A 14,219-nucleotide genomic window follows, 5' to 3' on the forward strand; every position below is an offset into this window, starting at 1 on the left:
ACAGGGTTTCTCTGTGTAGCCTTGGCTGGCCTGGACTTGCTTTATAGACCAGGCTGGCTTGGAACTCACAGTGACCCATCTGCCTCTGCCTTCCTGGGATCGAAGGTGTGTGCTATCACGCCAGGCCGGGCTAGGCTCTTATACAACTAAATAGTAAATCTTATAGCAATACAACAGAATAATCTTTAGATATATGAGACTTTTTTCTTTTTGTATTTGTTATCGGAACTTGTCTTTGTCTAACTCTGTGAAGAGACACCATGACCAAGCGTTTAATCGGGGCTTGCTTACACTTTTGGAAGCTTCGTCCACTCTCATCATGTCAGGTACTGAAGCAAGCCATACAGCAGAGCTACGGCCTGATCCCTAGGCAGAGAGGCAGATAGACTGGGCCCGGCATGAGCCTCACCTCAAAGCCCACTCCCAGTGACACACTTCTTCCAACAAGGCCACCTTCTAATACTTCTAGTCCTTTCAAATAGTGCCACACCCTGGTGACTAAGCATTCAAATATATATGAGCTTATCAGGGCCATTCTTACTCAAAATATCACATTCCACTCCCTGACCTCCCTAGGCATATAGTCATATTATGCCAGCTTCATTAATCTAAAGCTTTTGAATTTAACATCAGGTGGGTTATTATGATAATGTCAAAAGGCAGACATATTCTTTAATACAGTATCTCAAGAATAGTTTCTGGGCCACTTACAATAATATTCCCCTCTGAACCATCTGGAGTTGAGCCCTTACAGTTCAAGGCACTCTCAGAATAGCCTTCCATGCCCTTACTAAGATGGTCCATTAATCCCTGCTAAAAGCATGCACACACTTTTCTAATCCAAAGTCCAAAAGTCTTCAGTATTCCGCTAATAGACAGCATGGTCAGTCCTGTTACAACTCCCGACTCCTGGTACCAACTTTCTGTCTTAGTCACTGCTCTTGCTCAGAAGAGACACCATGACCAAGGTAACGCTGTAAAGTCATTTTCTCAACAAATACTTCACATTTGTACTGCTGTGTACTAGTTCCTCTGAGATTAAAAACTCTATTTTTGAAGGAAACTCATTGAGACAGTTAAAAAGGAAATGAAACAGGCAGTCTTTTTGAAATTTATTGTAATTTACTCAGATTACATCCCAAGTGTATCCTTGCTTGTATCATCCTGTTCCCGCCCTCCTTCCCTCTTTTGCCCTTTTCACCTCCTCTAGACCTCTGACAGAAGGGGACCTCCTCCCCTATCATATGTCACAGCCTTCTCCTTCCTCTGTATGCCCACTGGGCGTCTCCACCAAGGGGAAGTTATCAAATCAGGGACACCAGAGTTCGATTCCCTGCTCTCCCCACAACTGTGGAGAATCATCAGTCTATCTGAACAGGGGGTCTAGTTTTATTGTATGCAACAGCTGGTTAGGCCTGCTTGGGTCTTGATCCACAGGCCTTGATGGTCTGTCTCCTTGTGGGGCTCCTGAACCCTCTGGGTCCTTCCACACCTCACCCCATTCTTCCATACCACTCTCAGTGCTCTGCCCAGAGTCCAGAAGCTAGTCTCAATATCTGTCCCAATCCCCCAGTAGGTGGAGTCTCTTAGAGAGGACATCTATATTGGGCTAATATCCACTTATAAGTGAGTATATACCATGTGTCTTTTTGGTTCTGAGTTTACCTCACTCACGATGATATTTTCTAGTTCTATTCATTTGCCTACACATTTCAAGATTTCCTTGTATTTAATAGCTGAATAGTATTACATTGTGTAAATGTACTACAGTTTCTTTATCCATTCTCTGGTTGAGGGACATCTAGGTTGCTTCCAGCTTCTGGATGTTATGAATAAAGATGCTATGAACATAGTTGAGCAAGTGTCCTTGTTGTATGGTGGAGCATCTTTCAGGTATATATGGCCAGGAGTGCTATACCTGAGTTTTGAGATAGAACTATTCCCAGTTCTCTGAGTAAGCACCAGATTGACTTCCAACGTGGTTGTATAAGTTTGCACTGCCACCAGCAATAGAGGACTGTTTCCCTTTCTCCATATCCTTGCCAACATGTGCTGTCACTTGAATTCTTTGTCTTTGTCATTCTTGTGGGTGTAAGATGGACTCTCAGAGTCATTTTTATTTGCGTTTTTCTTATAACTAAGGACTTTGAGCATTTCTTTAGGTGTTTCTCAACTATTCAATGTTCCTCTGTTGAGAATTCTCTATTTAGCTCTGTAACCAAGAAGCCAAATCCATTCAATGGAAAAAAGATAGCATCTTCAACAATTGGTGCTGGTCCAACTGGATGTCTACATGTAGGAAAATGCCAATAGATCCATATTTCTCACCCTGCACAAAACTCAAGCCCAAGTAGATTAAAGACATCAACATAAAACCAGACACACTAAATATGCTAGAAGAAAAAGTGGGGAAGAGCTTTGATAATAGCTCATGCTCTAAGATGAACAATTAATAAATGGGACCTCATGAAACTCAAAAGCTTCTGTAAGACAAAGAACACTGTCAACAGAGCAAGATGGTATCCTACAGACTGGAAAAAAGATCTTCACAAACTCTACATCAACAAATGGGCTAATAGCCAAAATATATAAAGAACTCAAGAAATTAAACACCAGGAAATAGGCTGTCCTAAGGAGAGATGAAATATTCTACTCTGTAGGGAAGGTGAGGACAATGCTTTAGGAAGTCCATGAAAAAGTTTCTGGAAAAGATTAGGCCCTCCCTCCCCAAAATTAAAGAAACTGTAGGAACAGTTAAGGGATACTCTCAGACAAGATGAGCAGTATAGAAGAGATCAGACCTGCTGAGCTACCTAAAAGAGACAATTTCCAGTCTTCAGAGCTGGCTACAAGTTGTGAAGTGGGTACCAGATTTCCTGCTTTCATGAGCCACACAGTGGGCTTTGATGACGCTGCTGTCTTTGAGTCCTTTCTGCCCCTGTAAGTAACTCCTCAACCATAGTCCTGTAAATTACCCCAATAAAACCCATAGACTCACCAAACTGAATTTTAGTGATATCCATACTTTGTTCTGTTTTCCGTTCCTTATGTGGGGCATGTAGACTTGTGTTCCTGTCTTATCAGGAATAGTGTCATGTTTCTAGATAAATGCATAAAGTCACATCTTATAATAAATAAGCAAATAAATACATAAAAATAACTTTATGATGTATTTATTATCCTCTTAAAGAGTACTTTTTGATTTTATTCATTGTTTGTATTTTTATATAATATTATTTACTTTATATTTATGTTATATCATTTATTTATTGTAACTCTACAGTACTTGCTGCATATCCAATATTTAGAACACAAGTAAGTTGATTCTTTTGAGAAAGTTTTTATTATTATAAAAAGTAATTGTGTCTTCCAGAAAAAAGTTAAAAATTACAAAGACATTCATAAAACCAGGAAAACAGATTTGAAAAACACAACTGTTTGCTATATCTAACTAGCTTACAAGGTCAGTGACAATTATTTCTAAATTCATAGGCTCCAAAGTGCTTACATAACACTTACTGTGAGCGTTCTCTCTGAGGAGTCCCATCTCGTTCTGTGAGGAAGTCAGGGCAGGGTCTCAAGGTGAGAACATGGAGGCAGGAGCTGATGCAGTTACCATGGAGGAAGTGTCCCTTCCTGGCTAGCTCCTCATTCCCTGCTAAGCCTGCTTTCTTATGGCACCCAGGACCAGCAGTCCAGAGGTGGCACTACCCGTGGTGAGCTGAGCCTGCCAACTTCAGGCATAAAGCAGGAAAATGCACCACAGGGTTATCTAATGAGGGATATTTTCTCAATTGACATTCCTTCTTCCAAAATGACTCTAGTTTATGTCAAGTTCACATAAAACTAGCTAGTGCATCTACATAAAAGGCTTATTTATTACCCACTTGTAAAAATCAATTACAAAGTCACATTAAGTGTAATTCAAAATTGTAAAATTTTACCTAAGGATACCTAAGCAAATCAATATTTTAGATGGTTAAATATGATCCGTTTGTAGCAATCTTTAGCATGATCATTGAACTTTCTAAATATTCATAGGTACTGAGAAGAAAGCCATTCTGGCTGCAGATTGCTTAGAGAAAATGTTCAGATTTATATATATATATATATATGAAAAGATTAAAGGCAAGGAGAATCATTCATCATATCAAAGATTTAAAACTCAACTCTCCTATGTGCCTTTGGTAAGTTTTTCTCTTTGTGCAGGGTGCTAATTTTAAAGTAAAATGGCAATTCATTGTAGCAATGAAACAAAGAGAGAAACAAGGTTTACTCCTCTGTGGACGGTGCACAAAATAGCCAGATCTATGAAAGTCAAAACAGTTACCCAGACCTTCATTTTTATAGACATCAGTGAAAATTCAGAGTGGAATAACTAGTAAGTTTGTTGTATGAATGTATTGTTTCCTACAGTAAAATTCACAATATTTTTGCCATCAATATTTTAGGTAAGAAAGTTGAATTAATCTGTGTTTCTTTTTTATCTTAAAGATTTGTTTATTTTTATTTTATGTGTATGAGTGGTTTGTATGTACATATTTTTATGGATTACATGTATACCTGGTGTGCTTTTTTGGGGGGGGGGTCAGAGAGGGAACCAGATTCTCTGAATTGGAGTTATGGTTGGTATTAAGCCACCACGTGGATGCTAGGAATTGAGTTATCTCTCCAGCCCCTCTCTCTATTTCTCTAAAAAAACAAACACTCATGCTTGCGCACATCCAAACACACACACACACACACACACACACACACACTTCCAGGGTATGTACATGTGTGCCACGGTACCCCTGGAGCTGTAGTTAGAAACAGTTTGAATTCCTCATTGTGAGTACTAAAAGCTGAATTTCCATCTTCTGGAAGAGCAGTGAGCTCCACCTACAGCAGCCAACTCAAACTCCTGCCCCAGTGATGGACAATGTTGTCAAACCTTATATTTTACCACTTATTCCCAGAGATGCAAGACTTTGCCCTGTAAGGCTTCTTGCTGAGCTTTTTGGTATCTCCAATCTTTCCAGATGTGGGGACCCCTAAATCAACTTGGATTCTGATGTGTAGGGAGCTCAACTTATCAGCCTTGGTCCATCCAAGATCCCAGGATCACAGATCTAGCAGTCCTTAGGGAGATGAAGACTTATGCAACTAGTGGCCGCCAAGGGCCACTTGTCAAGCACATCTTTTCCTCAGCTCCTGAATCCTTTGTTCACATCCTTAACAAGCTGAAATGCGGAGACCCTGCTGTTTTATAAGCCAACATCTTTGCCTGATTTCTATGGCTCAATACACTTTGGACCTCTGGAGGCTGTTGGTGTGTGGGCACTGCTTGGAAAACAGCCCTGACCACCACATATATATATTGTCCAGGTGATGATGGTGAGATAAAAGTCTCAGCTCAGACTGTGTATGGCATGGCACTTTGGGTATGCTGGCTAAAGCCAATTAACTCTAAGCCTGCTGCCAGAGTGAGCAGTCTCCAAATCCCTTAGAGAGAGTCTTCTGCCTGTGAACATCCCACCAGGGCTGTGGTGTTGACAGCTGCTAACTGAAAATCTCAGTAGATAGAGCCAGAACAGTGATGCAGGATTTTAATCCCGGCACTAGGGAGACAGAGACAGACAGGTAGGTCTCTAAATTGAAGGCTAGCCTGGTCTACAGAGCATGTTCTGGCACTGCCAGGCTGCACAAATAAACCCTGTCTCAAAAATTTGAAGGAAGGAAGAAAGAAAGAAAGAAAGAAAGAAAGAAAGAAAGAAAGAAAGAAAGAAAGAAGTGGAAATCTAGACTCCTGGACAATCTCCACACACTTCCGAAACCATACACACCAGACTGGAGAGATGACTCAACAGTTACAGGCTGAGCTCACAACCAAAACCCGTACAAACCCTTCCATGTTGCTAGCTCTCCCGCCCACTGCTTCCTTTGGCCTTGTTTATGATGCTTCTAACCCCAGAGGCCTGAGGACCTGGTTGGCAGGCCTTCCTGTCGCTTCTCCAGATCTGCAGCCAGCTATAACCCTCCCTTCACTGACCTCCCCCACCCCCAACCTCAGCAAAAAGAAAGACAAAAGAAGCCCACATATTTAATTCTAAGCTCTGCTGTCTTTTGCTTTGACTTATTTTCTATTCACTCCCACCCTCCTCCCACCCCGCAACCCTGCTTTATCCTGCCTTTTCTTTGATTTTCTGATACCTTCTTCATACACCTATAGCTTTAGTTTTGCCTGGACTCTCTTCTAGTACATTCTGTATGGGTTGCACCTCCATTGAGGACAACTAGAAATTCTCCAAAGCTAGTAACCTATGCAGCCATGGGCCCCACCTTTGTCTTGACTCTCTGAGCTCTCCGTCCTTCGTTACCTGACATTAAATGTTTGAAATCCACCCCATTGATGTATTGTTTCCTGGGTATGTCAATGCCCTCTTCCAGCTTGTTTCAGGTGTGTGGGGACAGGCTGGAGTACACTAATTAACTGAGTCTTCATCTTGACTTAAAGTGGAAGTCCCTTTCACTTAACTGATGGTCCCGCTTTCTCATCTCACACACTTGGAAAGCACCAGGTTAGGGCGAAATAAGGAGAGGGTGTTGATTTGTGTCTTGACTTTTCACTAAGTTCGCTGTGATAGGCAGTGCGATGAGCATCCAAGGAAAACTGGCTCAGTAGAATGAGTTCCCCCAAGTACTTGGTGGAAGTGAGTGGAAGGGACAAGACTGAGCAATGCTGAGTTAGGCTCGGTCTCACAAGGGAACTGTGGAAACCAGGCCACTGCATTAGGCAGGGCTCTGAAGAGAAACAAACCCCGTGGGCAACTGACTAACTGGCTGATTTTGAGCAGCTGACCTATAGGATAGGTGGGCAACTACCTGGCTAGCACTCATTATGAGGGAGCCGGAAAGCTGATGAGTCATAGTGAGTTTGAACACCTGAGAAATAGGAGAGCTGAGGGAACAAGTTTCAGTCTGCGGTGTGGGAGCATATCTCTGATGGCTATTGGGAGAACGATCCACTCAGCCTTGTGGTCCTATCCAGGTTTTCATGGGTTTCTGGGCTGCCCTGTGTGATGAAACACCATGCTCTAAGCATCACAGGCATTGCCATCTTAACCTGAGAAGCAGCTGTGATGATTCATAAGGAAGCCTCAGAGCAAGCCTGCTGATGTTTCCTCAAAGAGAAGGGGTTGGGAAGGGTCGTCAGACTCTCATCTGTGATCTCAGCCACTTCCTCCTGCACCCCTCTGCCAGCCAAATGCAACTCATCCCAAGCTGCAGATGATGTCACTGTGAGGTGCTAGATCACATGAAGGGCGGAAGGGTAGCTGAAGAGGATTCCATCTCTGCTTTAATGATTAAGTTGTCCTCCATGCTGGGCTGGGACTTTCCGATGATGCAGCTGCCTTGTGGTAACCCCTCTCCCGTGCTCTGTGCCAGCAAAGGCAATCTGCTTTACTCAGCCTACCAAGTGAAGTACTGATCTTACCCAGAAGCCTTCTTGAGGCACACAATAGATGATATTTAGCCAGACATCTGCATCCCTAGAGCCCAATCTCAAGCCAGCCTAAAATCAATCACCGCAGTTTGACTTAAAAGCCTAAGTGAAAACGATACAGCATCTGGGTCCTTCCCCTGTGCATCATGGCTCACCACTGCTCAGGGAAGAGGAATATTCTTAATCTCTTGGGGGTAGCTTTTTTTCATGTGAAGTTATTTTTTTTTCAGGCAGACAATTAAGTATGGCCTTCGCTTGCCTGTAATCCCAGCTCTTGGGAGGCTGAGACAGGATGACCATGGGTTTAAGGCCAGGCTGGGCTGCATAATATAAGCCTGTCCCAAAATCATGGAGATGAATAAGAGGAAAGGAAAAGAGGCCTAGTCCCTGAGGTAAATAAAACTGATGAAGGTACCTGGGTGAGAGAATGTGAGAGCAGCCATAGCACCAATGACTTAGGGACTCTTGAACCTTAGTGTGAATTTTCACCCTTTGGTGAGTATGTTAAAATAAATATCCTCGTTCAATAGATTTTGATAGCATTTCAAGGTAACGCCCTTTGTGTGGGTCCAACATCATGTCTCTCGTCCTGGAAGTCTGAAATGAAGAATGCTTTTATTGTCTCTCCTTAGCCTATACTCACGTCATCGTTTTAGAATACTTTAAGTCTGCAGAGAATATCCTTCAGGGGAAGAAATTTGATTAATTCTACTGTGGTATAAACAAAGCAGGTTAAAGGTTAAATCAGAAGTTGTCAATCAGTTTACCAAAAGTCACACTAAAAATGACATGGGGCTGGGGAGTTTTCTCAGTGGTAGAGCACTTATCTAATAAGTACAAGGCCTTACATGGGGTTCTCAGTTCCTGGAAAACTACACATACACACACACACACACACATATACACCCCTATATACTTGTATATACACACACATCCACACACATACATATATATCCCCATACACATGTATGCACACACTTCTACACACACACATATACACCCCTATACACTTGTATATACACATATTTCTACACACATACATATATACCCCTATACACATGTATACACACTGGCACACACACACACACACACACACAAACACACACACACACTCATACACATGTATATACATACTTCTACGCACATATATATATACATATATATATATATATCCCTATACACATGTATACACACACATACACACACACATACACACACACACAGAGTAATCCAGTATATGTATATGTGTATATTTTCACATTTTAACAGGAACAAACTTGTGAGGAGCTTTTATTAAACATGCTGCACCTTTCCACTCTATTATTCTATCCTTTCTATCTGATAACCACACATTTACTTTATAGTACGCTACTAGTTATTAATGTGTACCTTAAAATATGATTCATATGGTAAAAGCAGTATTGGTATTCTTGCAATGTATTTTTGATCCATGAATGAAAAATTATATTCACTTCTTCATGGTTTGCCTGAGATATGTGAATATTTAAAGTTAGCCAAAGTTATGAAAGTCTCTCAAGCGGCCATGGTGGTGCACGCCTTTAATCTCAGCACTCTGGAAGCAGAGGCAGGCAGATCTCTGCGTTTGAGGCCAGCCTGGTCTACAAAGCGAGTCCAGGACAGCCAAGGCTACACAGAGAAACCCTGTATCAGAAAAAATAAAAAAGAAAGAAAGAAAGAAAGAAAAGAAAAGAAAGTCTCTCAAGCTTCCATCTATACATTATTTGATCTATGTTTATTTAGACTGGAATATGGGAATTGCCCAGAAAGGTAGTAAAGGACAAATGAAGCCATGCTATGAAGCATCGATGCTGCGCTCAGAGAAACAAAGGCTCCGCAGCTAACTGGAGCCACTAGCATCACCCCACCAACCCCTGTCTTTCAAGGTGTTTCCTCTGTCTCAGTCTTAGTCCCATTTTTGTTTTCCTAGTGTTTCTTCTAAATGTTTAATGTCTTGGAGATAACTCTACATTTATTCATTAATTTTTCTGTTTGTGGTCTGGTGGCACTTCTTAGTCTCCTGCAGCCTGGAAGGAGACAAGCGATACGATGAGATGATGTACCCTCAGTTTATTGGATTCTCCCCCTGACCTTTGTTTTTCTCAAGACAGGGTTTCTTTGTGTAGCCTTGGCTGTCCTGGACTTGCATTGTAGACCAGGCTGGTCTCGAACTCACAGACATCTGCCTACCTCTGCCTCCCCAGTGCTGGGATTAAAGGCGTGCAACACCATGCCAAGTTATGTTATTGCACTCTGAATTCTTTTGTGTAGCATATTTATGTTGTGTCAGGCAACCACATCACCATTTTGGTGTCTGAAAATTAGCAAACTGGTTAATTTCCTTGAAGATGTTCAGCATTTAATGAGGATGAGAGAGAAAATAAGAAAAGAGCTATCACAGGGCCCACGCATTGCCCTGGAGTGCTAACTGAAAACATTTAAAGCAAAGGTCATCAATCTTTTCTCTCTCTCTCTAAAGTGTGACCTTGCAAATGTTGAGCTGTTTGTAGTCGCCTCTGAATCTACCCAAGTCTCTGAAAGCAGCCACAGAAGAAAAGGAAACCATTGAACACGTTTGTTTCTGAATAAAACCCTATTTACAACAGGCAGTCGGCAGCTGAGAATTGCCTTAGACCTCACTCAAATTTCTTATCTATGAAGGTCTGATAGGGACAGAAGAGACTTTCTACGGAAACTCTGAACAGAGTTTGGAAGATGGTGTGGATGCCAGGGCAGGTGAGAGGCGCGGGACACGTTTGTCCAACAGTGAGAGTCATATGGAAAGAAGAGCGAGGTGCTCAGAGCGCATGTATCTTCTGATTGTCAGGAATAAACGCGTCTTCCCCTCCACATTCTGAGTCTTGGTAGAATACCTCATCTATGTGAACTAAAAATGACAGGATCTTTGTGTTCCCAGACTGTCTGCTCACTCAGGCAGACAGGTATCCTAGGCTCTCCCAACTCACACCCATGAGCCAGGGAAAGGCATGCATGTTTGACTTTGCCAGTTTGTCTTCCTTTTAACTCCATCTTAGATTTAGAAGTATCTAACTTGGACATCTATCAGGTAATACTTGACAAAAACTAGGTAAGGAAGAGCATGTGAAACAGATGCTGAGTTTACTATACTTTTTCTTGTCTTAAGAACGCCTGAGATTTACTTGCTGAGCAGATTATTTAAAGGCAAAGTGCAGGGTTTTATGGTTTTTTTTTTTTTTTAGACAGGGTTTCTCTGTGTAGCTTTGGCTATCCTGATGCTCACTCTGTAGACCAGGCTGACCTTGAACTCAGAGATCTGTCTGCCTTCATACTTCCTGGCTGCTGAGATTCAAGATGTGCACCACCACCACGTGGCTGTCAAGTACAGCGCTAATGATGGTCTGTGGTGCACAGTGAGCCTGTAGGATTGTTCACACTGCTTAGCTGAGGCAGTGGACCCGCTGTCTGCTAGTCCCTCAGCTCTGCCCAGCTCCCGTTCCTCTCTAACTGCATGAGTTTACAGTTTCAGCTACATCATATGAATGAAATCATGTGGAATTTCTTTCTCTGACTAAGTTGCTTCACTCAGCATTCATTCCTGAAGACATTTGAAGTATTTAATGTAATAGGCTGGAGGAAAGAGCTCAAGAGGCAGGTTGTTGTGGCAACTCGAATGCTGCTAATGGGCAGTTGGCCTAGGTTAGAGGGGTCAGGGAAATCTGTAGGTTCAAAAGATAGATATACAGGAGCTTGGATCTAAATAAGACACATAAAATTACACATTAATATTTTAAAATGCAAATATGCTTTGAAATTAAGTTAAACTAACAATGGCGTAAGCTTCCATAATTAAATGTAATATTAATAGGATGGAATACAGGGAAGCGTGTGTTCCCTTTTTACATCTCCCACAGGACAGCCTTCGTTACACAGAGAGCTGTGGTGCCGAGGTGGGGGCTGCATACAAAGAACGTGCCACACAAGAGGGCAGGCAAGCAAGGAGTGTAACTGAGCACTTAGTGTGGGAGCATAAACATTGCTCTTGTCTGCATTGCATGGGTTCCGCTTGCTGCCACTTCTCTAACAAGCCTAACAGTGGATTTAGTCAAGGAGATGAGGAGGATTTAAAAGCTAACACCAGACTGGCATTCAACACTTCTTTCTCCTAAGCCCAGTGGAGATGACTTAATAAAAAGGAGACAGAATATTAATTTTTCTGAAATTTTGTTTGGTTCAGTGACCTTGGTAAAAGCCAGTAGGAGAATTTGGAAATTAGTTTAATTGACTGTTATTACTATTCTGCTATTTTACTGGAATCACTCACAGGCCATTCGAGTTGAGGCACTAATGGAGCAGATAGATAAGGTGTGCAGGAACAGAATCGCCTTGGAGTTCAGTCATTTCCCCTAAAACTGCTTCCTAAATCATATAGCATAACACAGCATTACATTTAACATTCTCAAAACAACACCCAGTAATAGAGAAAATGAGGGTATCAGTGAACTGTTTGCATAATACTCCTTTTGCATTGATATTGAGGGGAGAAATAAAATATCCTGTCTTTCTTCTTTAGAATCCACCCGGACAAACTATAAGGACAATAGTATTCTTAGATAAAATGGGAAATGAATGTGCTCTGGGTAAGAATAAGCAGTGGGCACATATTTACTTGTAAAAAGGACATAGTTTCTTCATTTCTTTTTTACTAACCAACATTAAGAAAAACTCTCTTAGGTTTATCTGACTCTCATCTTTCTCCAGTCTTGTTGATGCTGACATCACTGGTCACTTCCACTCTGCTTCCACTTGCACAAAGCAAAGAAGGCCAGCCACATCATATCCAAATCCCAATGCGATGGGAGACCTACCTCTTCTTCTCAGAGACAGGTCTGGAATGGGGACACCTTTCAGAGATAGGTAAATGAGCTCCCAGGCATTCACCAGCTGTCTAAGCATCATATTGGGTCTTTCACGTTTTCACGTGTATTTTCAAAGCTTTGGAAGCAGAGAGGGAATAAGGTTAGCTAACGATGTGCACAAGAGTGCATGTGCCTGCTGAGGCCAGAGGGGTCAAACTCCTTTGGAGTCACTGGCAGGTATGAGGCACAAGACTGAGTGCTGGGAACCAAATCTGGGTCCTTGGGAAGAGTGGTATTCTCCCTTAAGTCCCCAGCCATCTACCAGCCCCTAAATTAACTACTGTTAGCCAGCAGCCTAGTGATGCCTAAAATCCAGGTATTTAGCAGGCAGAACTCATGGTGTCTAATGTTATGGCACCAGAAAATAGATAGGGAATCCTCTCAAACACAGCAAGCTTGTGAACAGCATCTCCTGATGGCTTCTCTATTTCCTTTGAGAGTCAATGTTTTGAATTAGCATACTTATCAGACTGTTTACATGGAGATTAGCCTATAAAAAGGGGGAAGGGAAGGTGGAGTCTTTGCATTACAGGAGGCAGCTAGGAAGCAAGATGGGGAGGAAGATGGCTCCCCCACAGCCAGATTTCATCAGCCTTGTTTGCAGACTCTGTCAGGCTCTTTGTGATTTATCCTGTGAAGGTCAGGGAGAGTACACATTAACTGCTTTAACTTGAGAGATAAAACAGGGAACCTGGGTGTCCCACTCCAGTAAAACAACAGGCTGAAAAGGGGAAATTTCACACAGCCAGTAATTTTGTCTACCTGCCACCAACTAATACGTTGTTTTGTTTTTGCTGGAGAGACGGATTGTTTGTGCCCCAACCACTATAAATACAAAGCAGTGCCATCATTAACACGCGTTGATCCCGGCAGCTAACACTGCATCTTACAATAGAAAGAAGCTAAGTGAAGACACAGTGAATAAGGACAAGATCCTGTACGTAGCCTTCTGATTTTCATGGTATAAAAACTCATAGTCCCTCATTTAATCTGGACCTTTAACACTGTCTGTGAGGTGTCTTAGTTTGCATCTGTCTGCCTGTCTTTTTTTTTTTTTTCCTCTCTCTCTTCTCTATAAGCATCCCTAACCTATTCCAGCTTGTTCAAGAGCTGACACCGGCTATAACCTCTCAGCTGTATGATCACTTTCACGGCAATTCCCCTACAGGGCATGTTTGCTTTAGCCCATACCCACCCTCAGCTCTTCTCTTCCAGCTTGCTTCTTTTCACTCAGCCCGATGACCACAGGTTTTTCTCTTTAACTCTTTTATATGGTCCAATGTTTCTCACTCTGTGTCCTCTATCTCTTTCCTTTCTTTTCTTTTTACTTTTTTGCATTATGTATGTGTGAGTGGTATCTGTGAGTGCCTATGGGTGAAGCCATGTATGTGAGGTCTGATGCCTTCCTAGGTGGCTCAGGAATCATCTAGTTTAGCTAGCCTTCTTGCTCTGGGATTCCCTCCCTGGGTCTCAGTCCACGCACTCGGGTGACAGGCAGCCCACCATGTCCGCCCATCTTTCACTCACATCCAGTGCATCATGACTTTGGTCTTCATGCTGGGTGTTTGGGTGGGAAGCACTGTGCTGACTAGTTCATCTCCCAGGATCTCTTCCCCTGCATCTCCGTCTTCTTAACACCTCTTCTTTTGACATATGAGAAAATACCCCCCCACACACACTTTAAAAAAAAACAAACAAGGTTCTTTTATTCACCTGTTCTCCCTTAGCACATGCTTCTTTGGAAACATCATTCCATGCCCATTCGGGATTTTATAACCTACTAATAAATAAGGACAGAACATTCAGTTAAAAAGCAG

This window comes from Acomys minous (genome assembly GCF_964271855.1).
Source record: "Acomys minous genome assembly, chromosome: 18".
NCBI classification, from domain to species: domain Eukaryota; kingdom Metazoa; phylum Chordata; class Mammalia; order Rodentia; family Muridae; genus Acomys; species Acomys minous.